The 15,068-nt window shown below is 44.1% G+C and overlaps 1 pseudogene; it reads right to left on the bottom strand.

The window, feature by feature from the left end:
* Positions 1–14,038, bottom strand: part of LOC135552248 (glutamate receptor ionotropic, kainate 5-like) — a 101,477-nt pseudogene extending 87,439 nt beyond the window's left edge.
* Between the last annotated feature and the right edge of the window lie 1,030 nt (positions 14,039–15,068).

Below are 15,068 nucleotides of genomic sequence, written 5' to 3'. Positions count from 1 at the left end.
GGTGTGCTCTCCCCTCTTTCTCCTATAATCCACAATTAGCTCCTTGGTTTTACTGACATTTAGGAGGAGGTTGTTGTTCTAGGCACCAAACTGTTAAGTCTCAGATATCCCTGTAGGCTGACTCATCGCCGTATACCGTCGTGTTGTCAGAAAACTTGATGATGGTGTTGGAGTCGTAAGTGGCCACGCAGTCGTGGGTGAACAGGGAATACAAGAGGGGACTAAGCACACACCCCTGAAGGGCTCCCGTGTTGAGAGTCAGCATGGTGGAGGTGTTGTTGCCTACCCTCATGACATCGGGCTGGCTCATCAGGAAGTCCAGAATTTCTGTCCCAGGGTCCCGAGCTTGGTGATGAGCTTGGAGACTATGGTGTTTTTAACGCTGAGGTGTAGTCTACGAACAGAATTCTCACATAATTATTTCTCCTCTTGTCCAGGTGGGAGAGAGCAGTGTGAAGTACAATTGAGATTGTGTCATCTGTTGAGACAGTATGCGAATTGGAGTGGGTCTAGGGTGTCTGAGATGATATTGTCCTCTTGCATGTTTGATGTCACGGAGGTTGTAGCAGGCTTGTTTGTATGCATCCATGTCCGTGTCCCGTTCCTTGGAAAAGGTAACTCTAGCCTTTAGCCCAGCGCGGATATTGCCTGTAATGCATGGTTTTTGCTTTGGATACATTCTTATAGTCACTGTGGGGATTACATTGTCAATGCACTTATTGATGAAGCCTATGACTGTTGTGGTCAATGCTATCGGATAAATCCTGGAACATAGCCCAGTCTGTACAGTGCCACCAAAATAGTCTTGTAGTCTCGCTTCTGCTTAATCCAACCACTTCCGTATTGAGTGCATTACTGGTGCTTCCTGTTTGAGCTTTTGCGCGTAAACAGGAAACGGGAGGATGGAGTCATGGTCAGATTTGCCAAATAAGGGGCGAGGGAAGACCTAGTAAGCGTTTCTTTCGGTAGATTAAAAGAGGTCTAGAGTTTTAGCGTCCATAGTTGTGTTGGCTTGTAGACAGCTGTAATAATTATGGATGAGAACTCTCTTGATAGATAAGTGTCTACAACCTACCATGAGGTTTTCGATATCAGATGAGCAAAAGCTCGAGATTCCCTTCATACTTGAAGCAGCCCACCAGTTGTTATTTATGCAAAAACACACTCCCCCTCCTTTTTGACTTCCCCGAAGCCGCTGTATGATCCTGAAGCTGCATGGACAATCCACCGAGTACCACGTGCATAGTGCCGTCCTCCAGCCACGTTTCAGTAAGACCTATAATATTGCAGCTCTTAAAGTCTTTCTGATACGAGACTCTCGAACGAAGCTCATCCATCTTATTCTCGAGTGACCGGACATTTGCGTATAAAACAGATAGGAGCGCCGTTCGGTTTCCTTTTCGCCTCAATTTCACCAGGACTACATCTCGTCTCCCGTCTCTACGCATGCAGCGTTTTAGTAGCCCATGGAACAAAGGAATAGGGTCCGGTATGAACAGCGGAACAGCTGAGTCGGAGTTCAAGTCTTATTTGAAGTCGAAATTGAGGTTAGTAACTGTCATCTGATGTCCAGAAGCTACCTCATTACCGGGTGGCGATGTCATTACTGAAACGGTTTGTATCCGCCAAACGGCAACCCTTCTTAGTTAGTAGAGACCTTGTTAGTAGAACAGAGTTAGTGGACGAACGAACATCTGTTTGGTGGTGAACACTGATGTCATTAACTAGCTGGTTAGCCATTATACCTTGTGGGTGAACTGTCCCTTGTCAGTGAATGTTAGAGCTGTTTACTAAGTAATGGCTTTGCTACCACATTGAGACATTGATGCTTGGCCAATGCTGATGGAAGGACCCTGTGAAGGCTACCTGCACCACTTTTGCACACTCACGATTAGGCTTTTGTTGTCACTGAATATTACTGGAATCAGAGGTAAGTGAATAGCTGTTTTTTTGTATGATTCCCTAATAAAGCTTGACATTTTTCTATACCTACAAAGGTAACTATGACAACTGTTCTATTCCAAATGTGGTTTATTTATTCTACCAATCCTTTTGATTGATTCATTCCACTCTACAGCACCCAACACGCAGGTAAACTAAGACAAATCTGGATATTTTACACAAAGATGTGACAATTGCAGATCAGCAATCTTTTCAACAATAATCAACCACATAACCAGGCACTGACTGAACCGCAACCTTCCCAAACAAAGTCCTTGACAAAGCTGCACATCTCAAAATATGAATACACTGGTTTATTGTCAATTTGCTCTGGGTAATACCATTTAAATATGAGGAATGACTCATTTGAATACACATTTACACCCCTTACTGTGAAAAGACTAATTGTAGTCTTTTCGAATCCATCTCTTAAAGGCCCAGTGCAGACAAAAAATGTGATTTCCTGTGTTTTACATATATTTCCACACTATGAGGTTGGAATAATAATAATTGTATAAATTATGATAATACCCTTTTAGTGTAAGAGCGGTTTGAAAAGACCGCCTGAAAATTCACCCTGTTTTGGGTGGGGTGGAGTTTTGGCCTGCCTGGTGACATCACTAGGTGATGAATAAGTTGATAGACCAAGAGAGTTCCAAACCTGTCTGCCAATAACAGCTCGTTTTCAGTTTTACCCTCCCCACTCAGACCACTCCCAGACAGTCCTAGCAAAATTCTTGCTTGAGAAATCACAGTAAAGTGCTTAATTTATTATCCCAGAAATTATTTGATATTGAGGTAAAAACAGCTGCATTGGGCTTTTAAACTTTTTGTCGCTCGCCCATTCTGAAGAAAATGCCAAAGGATGATCTTTGATGCGTAAATTATTACATGAAAAAGGTAGTTCTACCTCATTGTCTGTAAGAGAGGTCAGGAGGATTTCAAAATTCCAAAGGTGTCAACAAAGATGGACTCCGCAGCAATAGAAGAGGACACCAAGGGAATGCGTTTTTAGTCCCCACTCTCTCGATTTGACTGCAATGCTGACATCCCAGCACATAGGAAGGCTCTCGAACTCTATATTTGTCACTTCTGCCACTGGCCGACTGGGACCTTTACTGCCGACATCAACTATGTGACAAATTGCTAACAAAATGGCACGATCCGATCCACCAATAGCATGGCGGCAAAACCCAGCTGAGGCTGTCCCACGAGGACATGCTTTGACCCAAACTCCTGTCCTTTTCCAGTGTCCTCCGCCTTCCATACAGCTGGACAGTGCTTCTTTGTGTGTGCGTGTGCATCTGTGCGTGTGTGTGTGTTTCTAGTGGCAGTGTGTGCAGCATGTGCTGAGCTGTGTGGCTGCAGAGCCTGACAAGCCAGCAACATGCCACAGTAGAAGCAGCGCCCCGCTCCAGTGAGCGGCATTGACTAAGCAGCTCAGCTCAGAGACATGAGTTCAGTGCTGCACACACTCCAAGCCAAGGTGCTCATCAGCTGATGTAAGGCCACCAGGCATGTAATCACTCTAACTAATCATAACCTACTATCTTACTTACTATGACTGATATCGGCTCTCAGCGCCCTCTCAGAAGTGTCTGTGATGTGTATTTCTATCTGGCTGCAAATGTGGACCCCTTTATCTCCTGTGAGATGGTACTTAGAAAGTGTTGCCAAGGTTGAGAAGAATAGAGGACTTCAATTCAATTGTTTTTGGAGGAAAACATCATTGATGCCCATTCAAATGATAATTCCTAGCAACAAACAATCTGGAATTTGAATATCGTTCATATACATACTTGACTTATACCCACTGCTTATCAATTGGAAACACAGACGTGTTGTATAACATTGGACATTTAGGCTTTGTGGTTCGTCCTTCATTTTCACGAACATGCATGGGTAGATGAATCCAGATAGATCTGACATGTATCATTATGAATTAATCAGCATAGAGTGGTGTTCTGTGTGACTGACAGAAATCCTCACCAATTAACAAAACAATCTGATCGCTAACATGAATCACCATAACTGAATGATTACGTCTCCAAGTTCATGCAGCTGTTATTAATCGACATAAAGCCATTTGATTTCTGATGACTGATATTCCCCACACATCAAAAGATGACCTCAAAAACATACATTCTGAAACGTCAACTCTGTAGCGCCAACTCCGTAGCGTCAACTCCGTAGCGTCAACTCCGTAGCGTCAACTCCGTAGCGTCAACTCCGTAGCGTCAACACCGTAGCGTCAAACTGCATAATATCAACTCTGAAACCAGAATAATGGATAATAGATTGACAATTCTTATTCAATTCTCAAGCTATAGCACAAACTCCCTGACTTTTCCGGGTAAGAGTTTTGTCTGGGGTGAAAAAAGAGGCCATTTCCATCTAAGCGATTAACTGTTAAAGGGAGTGATTTTCCTCCATCTAGTTCAAGCAGAATATCAATATAGCTTTCGAATTATCGACAAGGCCCAGTGTGTGGCCTGGACAGTGATAGAGGAGGTCTTAGCACTCTACAATATACAGAGCTCTGCAGAGCTAAGAGGTGTCAGTGGAGTTGGACTGAAAGAGCACAAAGAAAAATGATCTTAATCATAACATATCCCACGGTTACTTATTGGCAGAAATCGCGTCCTTGGTGCTTCTCGGAAATGCAGTCGTGCAGATTGTCCATCTATCTATAGGCCTTGGATGTGGTGGAATTACATTCTGTGGGCCCATCAATTACTATCCCAGGGTTAATATAATGTATGGTATGAGTATAGTTCTGCTGCCACATGGACTATTTAGCATGTCATATTTTTTTTACATTTGGATGTTATGCACACTCTGTATGATAAGATGTTTTTCTATAGTAGCCTGGTGAAGTGGTAAACACTAAGTACACATCATGTAAAGTGTAGGCCTTGCTTTGGCACACACAGTACATCAAAAGCCACATACACACCAGGGTTGGGATCTACTCGAATTGAAGGCAGTCAATTCAGGAAGTAAACAAAAATTACAATTCAATAAACCCAAAAAAAAGGGCATTTATTTTCAACAATTCTCAATAATGTGAAAAGTAGTTATTTCAAATGTTTTTAATTTTCTGAATTTTTAAGTCAAATCACTTCCCGAAATGACTGCCATCAATTCAAAATGAGCCCAATCCTGACACACACACACACAATTAAATTTTGGACAGTAGTTACACCTAATGGAAACAGGTAATCTTTTACATGAAATGATTGACACAGATCTACTTAATTTAATTGTGTTATTGAAACACTATGGAATTAAGAGATAATAATTAGATTACCTCAGATTGACAAAATCTATTCAGGCAATCATGTTGTCCTAATTAGAAGTATCTCCCAAATGAAACAATTGTGTCAGTTTTAGCTCTGAGTTGCATTCATCCTAACTGCTAAATTTAAAAAAGCATTTATTAACTTTTTTTTAAAATCAACAACAAACAAAGATTGAAGTAGGGAGCTTTGCACTCCCATCTGCTTCTTGCTCATCCATGAGCTTTTCTACCAGCTCCTGAACCAACAGGGTTGAAGGTACAGCGTATCAACCAACAGACCAGTTTAAAGGGATACTTCAGGATCTTGTCAATTCCATCTATCTACTTCCCAAGAGTCAGATCATCTCGTGCAAACCATTTTTATGTCTCTCTGTCCAGTGAAGGAAGTTAGTGCTAATTTCACAAGTCAATGCTAATTAACGTTAGCACAATGACGTGAAACCTATTGGCACCTGCTAGCATGCAAAATCCCGAACTTTCTGTTTAACTACAACAACATTCTCAGTAATGGTTACATAAACGTTTTACTTTGTACATGTGATTGTTTATCTAACTTGGTTGAATGCACTGACTGAAGTCACTCTCGATAAAAGTGTCTGCTTAGTGACCAAAATGTAAGTGTAAATGTGCAAATGTATGATTGCAAAGCATGCTGGGTATTAGTCTAATGAGCTCTGTCCCCCAAAAAAGAAAAAACTCTGTGACCAAACGAAATTTGATCAGTTCATTTCTACATGAATGAATCTGGTGCACATCAAGTCCCACCGAGTTAAGTAAATTCTAAAATAGACGATTACATTCTGCCAGAAAACATGAATTGATTGTGTAATGTTCACAAAATATTAAGGGCAGCCAAAATATTTTTGGGGAGTGCAGAATGAAAGCTTGTAAATCAACACATTCCATCATACACATATAAAAGGAAAAAACGAACACACACATAATTAACACAAGCACACTGCAGAGAAGACACAACCATACCTGTATAATTAAGCAATAAGGTCCAAAGGGGTGTGGTATATGGCCAATATACCACGGCGAAGGGCTCTCCTTAAGCATGACTCAACGCAGAGTGCTAGGACACAGCCCTAAGCTTTGGTATATTGGCCATTTATCACAAACCCCAGAGTTGCCTTATTGCTATTATAAACTGGTTACCAACCTAATTAGAGCAGTAAAAATATGTTTTGTCATACCTGTGGTATACGGTCTGATATACCACAGCATTCAGCCAATCAGCATTCAGGGCTCAAACCACCCAGTTTATAATTATCTACAATCATGCACAAAGTACCTTAGGTGCATCATTCATCATCAACACTACTGCCTTCCTTACATGTAAATACATCTCACACACATACACAAACACACACACACACACACACACACACACACACACACACACACACACACACACACACACACACACACACACACACTGACTAAACCGGTCTACCCTTTACTAGAGAGCATTACTACAAGCTCGCCACTATAATCAAACGAAGGGAGAGACGCCTTAACAGGAGGCAAGGTACCTGTAGAGTAGACACACAATGGCGCACTCACACACCAACTGAGAGGGGAGAGCGAGAGGAAAGAGAGGTATACTCACAGAATGAATCAGACGACACCAGGAGCCGATATCAAAAGATTCCCGCGGATGCAAGCTGGCTTAGTCCCGGTGGGGAGTGGGATGCCCCCACGGATAAAAGGAATGGAGCGAGAGGAGTAAGATCCGAGAGGAGGGGAAGGCGGAGGGAGGGAGGGGAGGAGGGAGGGGAGGAAGAGAAAGGAGTTGGGGGGTGTCGTGAGGGACTGGGTCTCTGGGCTTAGGGAGGGTTTTCTGTTTCTTTTCACCAAGTAGTCTATTCTTTTTGATATGGTGATACGATATATTACGGGGGAAACCTATATAGGAGTAATGTCCAACCCCAGGGTTTGTTCTTTAATAGGAAATGATTCCCTCAAGGTGCAAAAGGATGCATTTTCTACAGGAGTGAAAAATATCCAACAGCAGTGGAAAAGGGGATTTAGACGGAGGTGAAGGTGAAGTATCTAGCTTTCTGCCCTGGTGGAGCGATGAACAGACGGCAGAATGAACGAGTGTGTGCTGTTAACAAATAAAAGAGCCGGGAGGAAAAAGAACGTTCTGTTTCAATTGGAAAAAAATAACTCTTTCATTCTCCCGCCTTCCCTTGCGGCGAATGGGACGAACAGTCCTCAAAAGGGATCTCGTTCTGAGATGAAAAGAAAAAACTAAATTAAAGAGGAAGGCGATAATGACATGTGTCTGTGGCACCTGTACCCCTCTCTCTTTCGGGTTCCCTCTCTCTTCCTCTCTCTGTCTATATCTCTCCCACTTGACTGGCAAGATTCAGGCATATAATGCAATTCTCTTAATTGGCTCCGGTTGTAACGACAGTACAATCATTCAGAAGCACTCGTTTTTGCTCTCTCTCTTTCACTCCCCACCTCTCTTTTTGTTCTCTTTACACTCTCCCCTTCGCCTGAGGAATAGTGAGGAAGGCAGTGCAGAGAATGCCAATGGCACTGGGTGGGTGTCAGTCTAAAGGTTGGGATCCTACCGTTACCCCACTATCTGACCGAAATGGCCCCCTGATCCTTACCCAGACCCCCCACTCTATCCATCCCCCTGCCCAACCATCCCTACGGATTCTCTCTGTTCTCTCTCCTCTCCTCTATAACCGGGCTTCTGAAAATGTCAGCCTGACTCTCAGCCTCCCTCTCTCTCACTTTTCTCTTTTAGATACACCTGTTCCCCCGCTTGACACGCTTATCTTATCTTATCATATCTGTTAATCTCTCTCTTTCTACCTCTCTCTTCCTTTTCTACACCTTTTTGTTGTTGTTGTAATTTGTTTGTTTCAGGTGTACTTCTCACCGGGAGGACCGGAGGATTTTCATGCAGTCTCTTAGAGTAAGCCAAACATAATTAGGCTACTCAAAAGCATATGTGAAATGATGGGAATATGAGAGAAGAGATTGGCAGATAATAACCTAGTTGCAATTTCAAACGATCGCTCAGTTCTGGGTTGTGAGAGTGAATCCACTGCTTTGTAGATCACAGAAGGATACAAAGAGTGTTTATGTTGAAACGAGATTATCTGGAACTAAAGGATTTTCGGAATCCAATACATTACTGTACTTCCTACATGACAGCCGCATCACCTCGTGTGAGACATCTTGGCAGGAAATTCACGGGTACCAATGGTTTTCCTGTCTTTTAGTTCTCACATCCACTTGTCATCATACATAAAAAATTACCCAAATCCACTCGTCACTCAACGTGGCAGCAAAACACTGAGGGTGTGAACGGAACGGGTTGCCATGGCACCACCGAAAGGAAGCAAGCTTGATGCAAAGTCTTTAGGTGTGAAGGAAGCGGGGTACTCTAGAGGTTATCACACAGAAGAGTGGCCCCATGGAGGGAAGTGTGGTCCTTGTCAGGGCAGGAAATGGACGCCAGGTGAAAAGGTCTCCAGGAGTGATTTGGGATCTGTAGTGAAAGAGAGAAAAAGAGAAAGAGAGAGAGAGAGAGAGAGAGAGAGAGAGAGAGAGAGAGAGAGAGAGAGAGTGTTTCAGCATTTCAACATCATACTGTATTGTATACCCAGTCATTATTCACCATCTCCCAGAAAATGCACTGTAAAAAGGACGCATTTTATTTGACTTATTCCATTAATTTGTCAGGGGGCAGTGTTCAATTACAACATCAATTTCATAAGAAATGTATAGCCGGCACAGCCACCTTTGTGGTTATGCAAACTATCATTGTTTTCATCCAATTTTAAATGTATGGTCCCGCTGACTTGAATCATACTTTGTTTTTGAGGTAAACGACACTATTTGTTCAACTCGGGAATGAATGTTAGTATAACATTATATGTCTCATGCAGTTTACAGCAGGTATAAAGGGTGCATCGCAGCGCTTTTGGGCTAACTCCCTCAACAACCCAGCACATCAGTCAGTAACAATAATATCAATAACAAGTCAAAAACAACAAGCAATAGGAGCAATATGAGACGTAGTATGCATAGTACTACACGGTCATAATGGACCGTACTTACAAATATTGTAGAAAAAGCAGCATTGACTGTGTGTATGCCTGTGTGTGAGTTTTGAGTGCGTGTGGCTGGGTTTGTGTGTAAGAGTTGGATGTGCGGGTCATCGGTGCAAATAGTCTCCAAAGGGCAGATAGTCTCTGAGATGAAACTAGTCTCTAAGGTGCAGTTCTGTGCAGGGAGGCAGCTAGAGTTAGCTGTTCAGCAGTCAGATGGGTCTAGTGGTAGTAGAATCCTCATAGCCTGCTGGTCCGAGACTGTGTACCAGGTGGTAACAGTGTGAACACGCCGTGGCTCAGGTGACTGGGGACTTGCAGGGGCTTGCTTCCATTCAACCACAAGAGCATTCACGAAGTCGGGGCACTGATGTTGGGCGATTAGGCCTGGATCGCAGTTGGTGTTCCAATTCATCCCAAAGGTGTTCTATGGGGTTGAGGTCAGGGCTCTGTGCAGGTCAGTCAAGTTCTTCCACATGGATCTCGACAAACCATTTCTGTATGAACCTTGCTTTGTGCACGGGGGCATTGTCATGCTGAAACAGGAAAGGGGCCTTCTCCAAACTGTTGCCACAAAGTTGGAAGCACAGAATCGTCTAGAATGTCATTGTATGCTGTAGTGTTAATATTTCTCCTCACTGGAACTAAAGGGCCTAGCCCAAACCATGAAATGTAGCCCCAGATCATTATTCCTCCTCCACCAAACTTTACAGTTGGCACTATGCATTCGGGCAGGTTCTCCTGGCAGCCGCCAAACCCAGATTCGTCCGTTGGACTGCCAGATGATGAAGCGTGATTCATCACTCCAGAGAACGCGTTTCCACTCCTCCAGGGTCCAATGGCGGTGAGCTTTACACCAACCCAGCCGACGGTTGGCATTGCACATGGTGAACTTAGGCTTGTGAGCGGCTGCTTAGTCATGGAAACCCATTTCATGAAGCTCTCAACAAACAGTTCTTGTGCTGACATTTCTTCCAGAGCCTGTTTGAAATTTGGAAGTGAGTGTTGCAACCGAGGACAGACAATTTTTACCCGCTACACACTTCAGCACTCTGCGGTCCCGTTCTGTGAGCTTGTGTGACCTATCACTTCGCAGCTGAGCCATTGTTGCTCCTAGACATTTGCACTTCACAATAACGGCACTTACAGTGGATGGGGGCAGCTCGAGCAGGGCAGAAATTTGACTAATTGACTTGTTTGACTACTTGACAGTGCGGCAGGTAGCCTAGTGGTTAGAGCGTTGGCCTAGTAACCGAAAGGTTGCAAGATCGACTCCTCTGAGCAGACAAGGTTCCTAGGCTGTCACTGTTCCTAGTCCGTCATTGAAAATAAGAATTTGTTCTTAACTGACTTGCCTAGTTAAATAAAAAATGGTTGGAAAGGTGGAATCTCTTAACGGTGCCACGTTGAAAGTCACTGAGCTCTTCTATAAGGCCAGTCTTTGTCTATGGGGATTGCAGGGCTGTGTGCTCAATTTTAAACACCCGTCAGCAACGGGTGTGGCTGAAATAGCCGAATCAAGGGCGTGTCCACATACTTTTGTATATATAGCGAATGCTCTTCTAAGTAAGTGTTTACACAGACAAGGAGGACTATGGTATTTTCCCTGTAACATCAACATTTACACTCTGTTCTTAATAGGCCGCACTGCTTCAAACGTATGCTGTCTAAATGTTTCCTCACTGTTGCCATGACATTAGCAGCGCGTTCATATCATATACATTACCACCAAGGGCGTTCATTTCAGAAAATGCAGAGGCTGTTCAAAAGGGAGGGGGGGGGACGTGTTTGAAGGTGTAGCCACAGCGGTGGACATTGGAGATTCTACCATTCTACCAACATTTTGACTAACATTTGCCTAAGGCTAGCGCCCTTTACGTAACGCCATCAATGGCAGCGGGAGCCGAACGCGCACAGCTTGCACGCCTTAGCGGGGGACGGCGGTCAAGTGGCCTCTTGTGTTCCGCATGTAGCTACCGACTAGCAACTACAGTCAGATTTAGCACTTAGCAAATGGAGCTACCCGGCTTCACTGCAACACTCCAGCCGAAAGTGCATCTGCAGAGCACAACACCTCGCATGTAGCTATTGTGAGCGAGTTCTCTGCAACACTCCTGGGAGACAGATAGATAGATGTTTGAATGTGTGAGAACTGAAAGTGTGTGTGTGGTGTGTACGGTGAGTAGGAGTTTGGAGTTCATGTGGTGTGACGGTGGATGGTGATGGCAGGCAAATTAGCTGGATGGAGAGGTCACAGGCGGAGGATGCCCCTAATAGCATATCTCAGATCAGCTTTTCCTTATCCCTGCCCTAACTGTAAACCTCTCAGAGATTAAACATAAACTGTCCCTGGATCTGTGCTTAGGGGCAACTTTCCAGTGGGAAAGATACAGGTTCAACTGCGGCAGGGTAGCCTAGTGGTTAGAGCGTTGGACTAGTAACCGAAAGGTTGCAAGATTGGATCCCCCGAGCTGACAAGGTTCTTATTGAAAATAAGAATCTGTTCTTAACTGACATGCCGAGTTAAATAAAGGTTAAAAAAAATATCATAAGCCTTTTAAAAATGAGTAATGTCCCCTAAGCATCTCTGTTTACATCATCTGGGTTATATATTGAGGCCTAGACAAAAGAAGTGCTGGTTTGCTCTGATATCATCTCCAATATTTCAATGTAATTTAGGACTTCTGTTTCCAAACCCATGAGTCATTGTTTGTAAATCACAGTTCTCTCTCATTTGTGTCATTATTTGTTAGGCTTCACGTTGTTTTAGTCACAGGGTCATCTTTGTGTCTTCATATGGGAAAGCACCATTTACGTCTCAGAATGGAGAAACCTGTGGTACAGCCAGATGGCAAAGCAGTAGGTGTGTGTGTCTGTACCCCTTTCTGCATCATGGTTGTAGGCATCTTGTTAAATAATGTGTGTGTGTGTGTGTGTGTGTGTGTGTGTGTGTGTGTGTGTGTGTGTGTGTGTGTGTGTGTGTGTGTGTGTGTGTGTGTGTGTGTGTGTGTGTGTGGGTGGGTGTGGGTGTGTGGGTGTGTGGGTGTGTGTGTGTGTGTGTGCGCGCGCGCGTGCGTGCGAACAAATGTAAGTGCGTGTATGTGCACGAGAACTCAACCCCCCCCCCCTCCTGAGGTGTAGCTATAGCGTTATTGAACAGACACTGGTTTGTCATTGCTGTGTTCTATTCCAGAACGTCGCCTGCAGCCTACGGGACAACAGGACACTGCTTCCCGCTGTTTAGACCCGCTGCAGCAACCCAACGGAGGCACACAGAGTGATGGTGATCTCAGTAACAGAACACAGCTTGTGCTATTATGACCCCGTCACCCCGAGTGCCATCTAGTGTTAGCATTAGCGTACAGCCATTACAGTCCTTATGGCTTTTCAGACACTGACCAAAAATATGAGTCTATGGAGCTGAGATGATGCTGGTGGTTAGTGGTTTTGGGGTAATCATGGAGGTTGAATAGGGGTGAGGGAACTTGTGGGGGAAGAAGGGAGTGGGATTATGTGGAGAAATAGGAATTCCGGGGGTGGGGAGTTCGCTGTGAGTGAGGGTTTTGACCGGTTGAACGTTGGTTGACATCCAGGCTCGTTCATACAGTATGTATGCACCCTCGATGGGTGGCTGGGTGGGTGATGGCGGGAATGAGTGACGAAAGAAACGAGGGAACGGGAAAGAGGGGAACGAAAGACAGAGGGGGGGGCGATAAAATGGCTGATGGATGACCATAGTCGATATAGGAAAGGGGGGGGGGGGCGAGGGTTGATTGATGGAGAACAATGGACAAATAACGACCAGCGAGATGAAGATGTAAGAGAAATAAGAACGGGGATGAGAGAGAGGGAGAAGGAGGAGATGAAAAGGGGGAGAAAAGAGGAGAGGGAAAAACCCACACTCACCCATCTCAGTCCCCTTTCCATGGGCGAACGAACGAACGGTTAGCCCCTGCTAGATCAGCAGTTAGCGGTTGCCACGGAGAGCGAGTGAGGGAGCCCTCAGCCAAATGCCAAACGGATGGCTATTACGAGCGAGTGTGCCAGCGACGGGGAAACGAGAGCGAAAGGAGAGAATGGGAGGAGGAGGAAGGGGGGGAAACGAGGGAGAAAGCCGAAGAGAGGAGCAGAGGAGAGAAGAGCAGAGTTGCGCGTTGCAGGCGCAATAGAGACACTATGACCCTATCAGGTCTGTGTCCTTTAAGCATTCCCTGAATTCCCCAAAATCCGTCCTGTCCAAATCCCCTTTTACAAACAGAACGACAGATCACTTTCTTTCCATGAAGCCAATCACAGCTCCAGACTCTATTGACAGGTAGACGGATACACACACTCAAATAAAATGCAGAGCAAACGCTGTCGCAATGACACCCCGGTTACGGCTCCACAGGCTGTCACAAGAAGATGACAGGAATCAACCCCCTCCTCTCTGGGCTTCTGTGGTGCTCCTTTTCTTCATAAAGACCAGTCCATTTGGAGATGAGTGAAAGCTGTGTAACTGTTCCCCTGTTCCCCTTTTCTTTTTGACTCCTCTTTTTTCTATCTAACGCCTCTTGTCCTGTTGTCCCTCAGTATTGGGCTTGCTGTATTTCCTGTGGGGCTTGCGAAGGAACTGACTGCATTCAGCACTACCAGCAAGCTCCTTGCTCTCTCTCTCTCTCTTCATTGTACCTCCATACCTCTTCAGCTCTCCCCAGTCCAATCATCTCTCTCTCTCTCTCTCTCTCTCTCTCTCTCTCTCCATTGTACCTCCATACCTCTTCAGCTCTCTCCGGTCCAATCGTCTCTCTCTCTCTCTCTCTCTCTCTCTCTCTCTCTCTCTCTCTCTCTCTCTCTCTCAAGATAAATATCAACTGGCTGCCACTCTTTCATCCCCTACTGTCAATCAATGACACAACATAAAATAAACATAACATCAGCCCGCCTCTCTCTCATGGGCGCACAAACACACACACACTAAAACACAGACAGACACACAGGCATATAGTAACATACAGTACAAAATCAAATCACATTTTATTGGTCACATACACATGGTTAGCAGATGTTAATGCAAGTGTAGCAAAATGCTTGTGCTTCTAGTTATGACAATGCAGTGATGTCTAACAAGTAATCTAACAAATTCACAACAACTACCTTATACACACACATGTAAAGGGATGAATAAGAATATGTACATATAAATATATGGATGAGTGATGGCCGTGCGGCATAAGCAAGATGCAGTAGATGGTGTACAATACAGTATATACATATGAGATGAGATGAGTAATGTAGGATATGTGAACATTATTACAGTTTTTTACAATCCCTTTGGCACTAATTTCAGAACCTTGTGGTCATTTTTCAAAACTCTAGACACAAAACTCAAAACTGTCATCACTTGTAACACAGGCTGTCCAATGTTCAAAACATCACATAGTTCATTCATATCTTTAAAGAAACCTTGCACTTGCAGAATCATTGGTTCAAATAACTAATTTATCATGAAATACCATAGAAACATTTTGCACGCCCAATTTTTCAGTTTTTGATTTGTTAAAAAAGTTTGAAATATCCAATAAATGTCGTTCCACTTCGTGATTGTGTCCCACTTGTTGTTGATTCTTCACAAAAAAATACAGCTTTAATATCTTTATGTTTGAAGCCTGAAATGTGGCAAAAGGTCGCAAAGTTCAAGGGGGCCGAATACTTTCGCAAGGCACTGTACCTTCCACCCCCATGTGGAGAAAAATTATTCATTTGGG

The sequence above is a fragment of the Oncorhynchus masou genome, chromosome 13 (assembly GCF_036934945.1).
Source record: "Oncorhynchus masou masou isolate Uvic2021 chromosome 13, UVic_Omas_1.1, whole genome shotgun sequence".
Lineage (NCBI taxonomy): Eukaryota > Metazoa > Chordata > Actinopteri > Salmoniformes > Salmonidae > Oncorhynchus > Oncorhynchus masou.
This window is presented reverse-complemented; position numbering and strand designations above follow the sequence as displayed.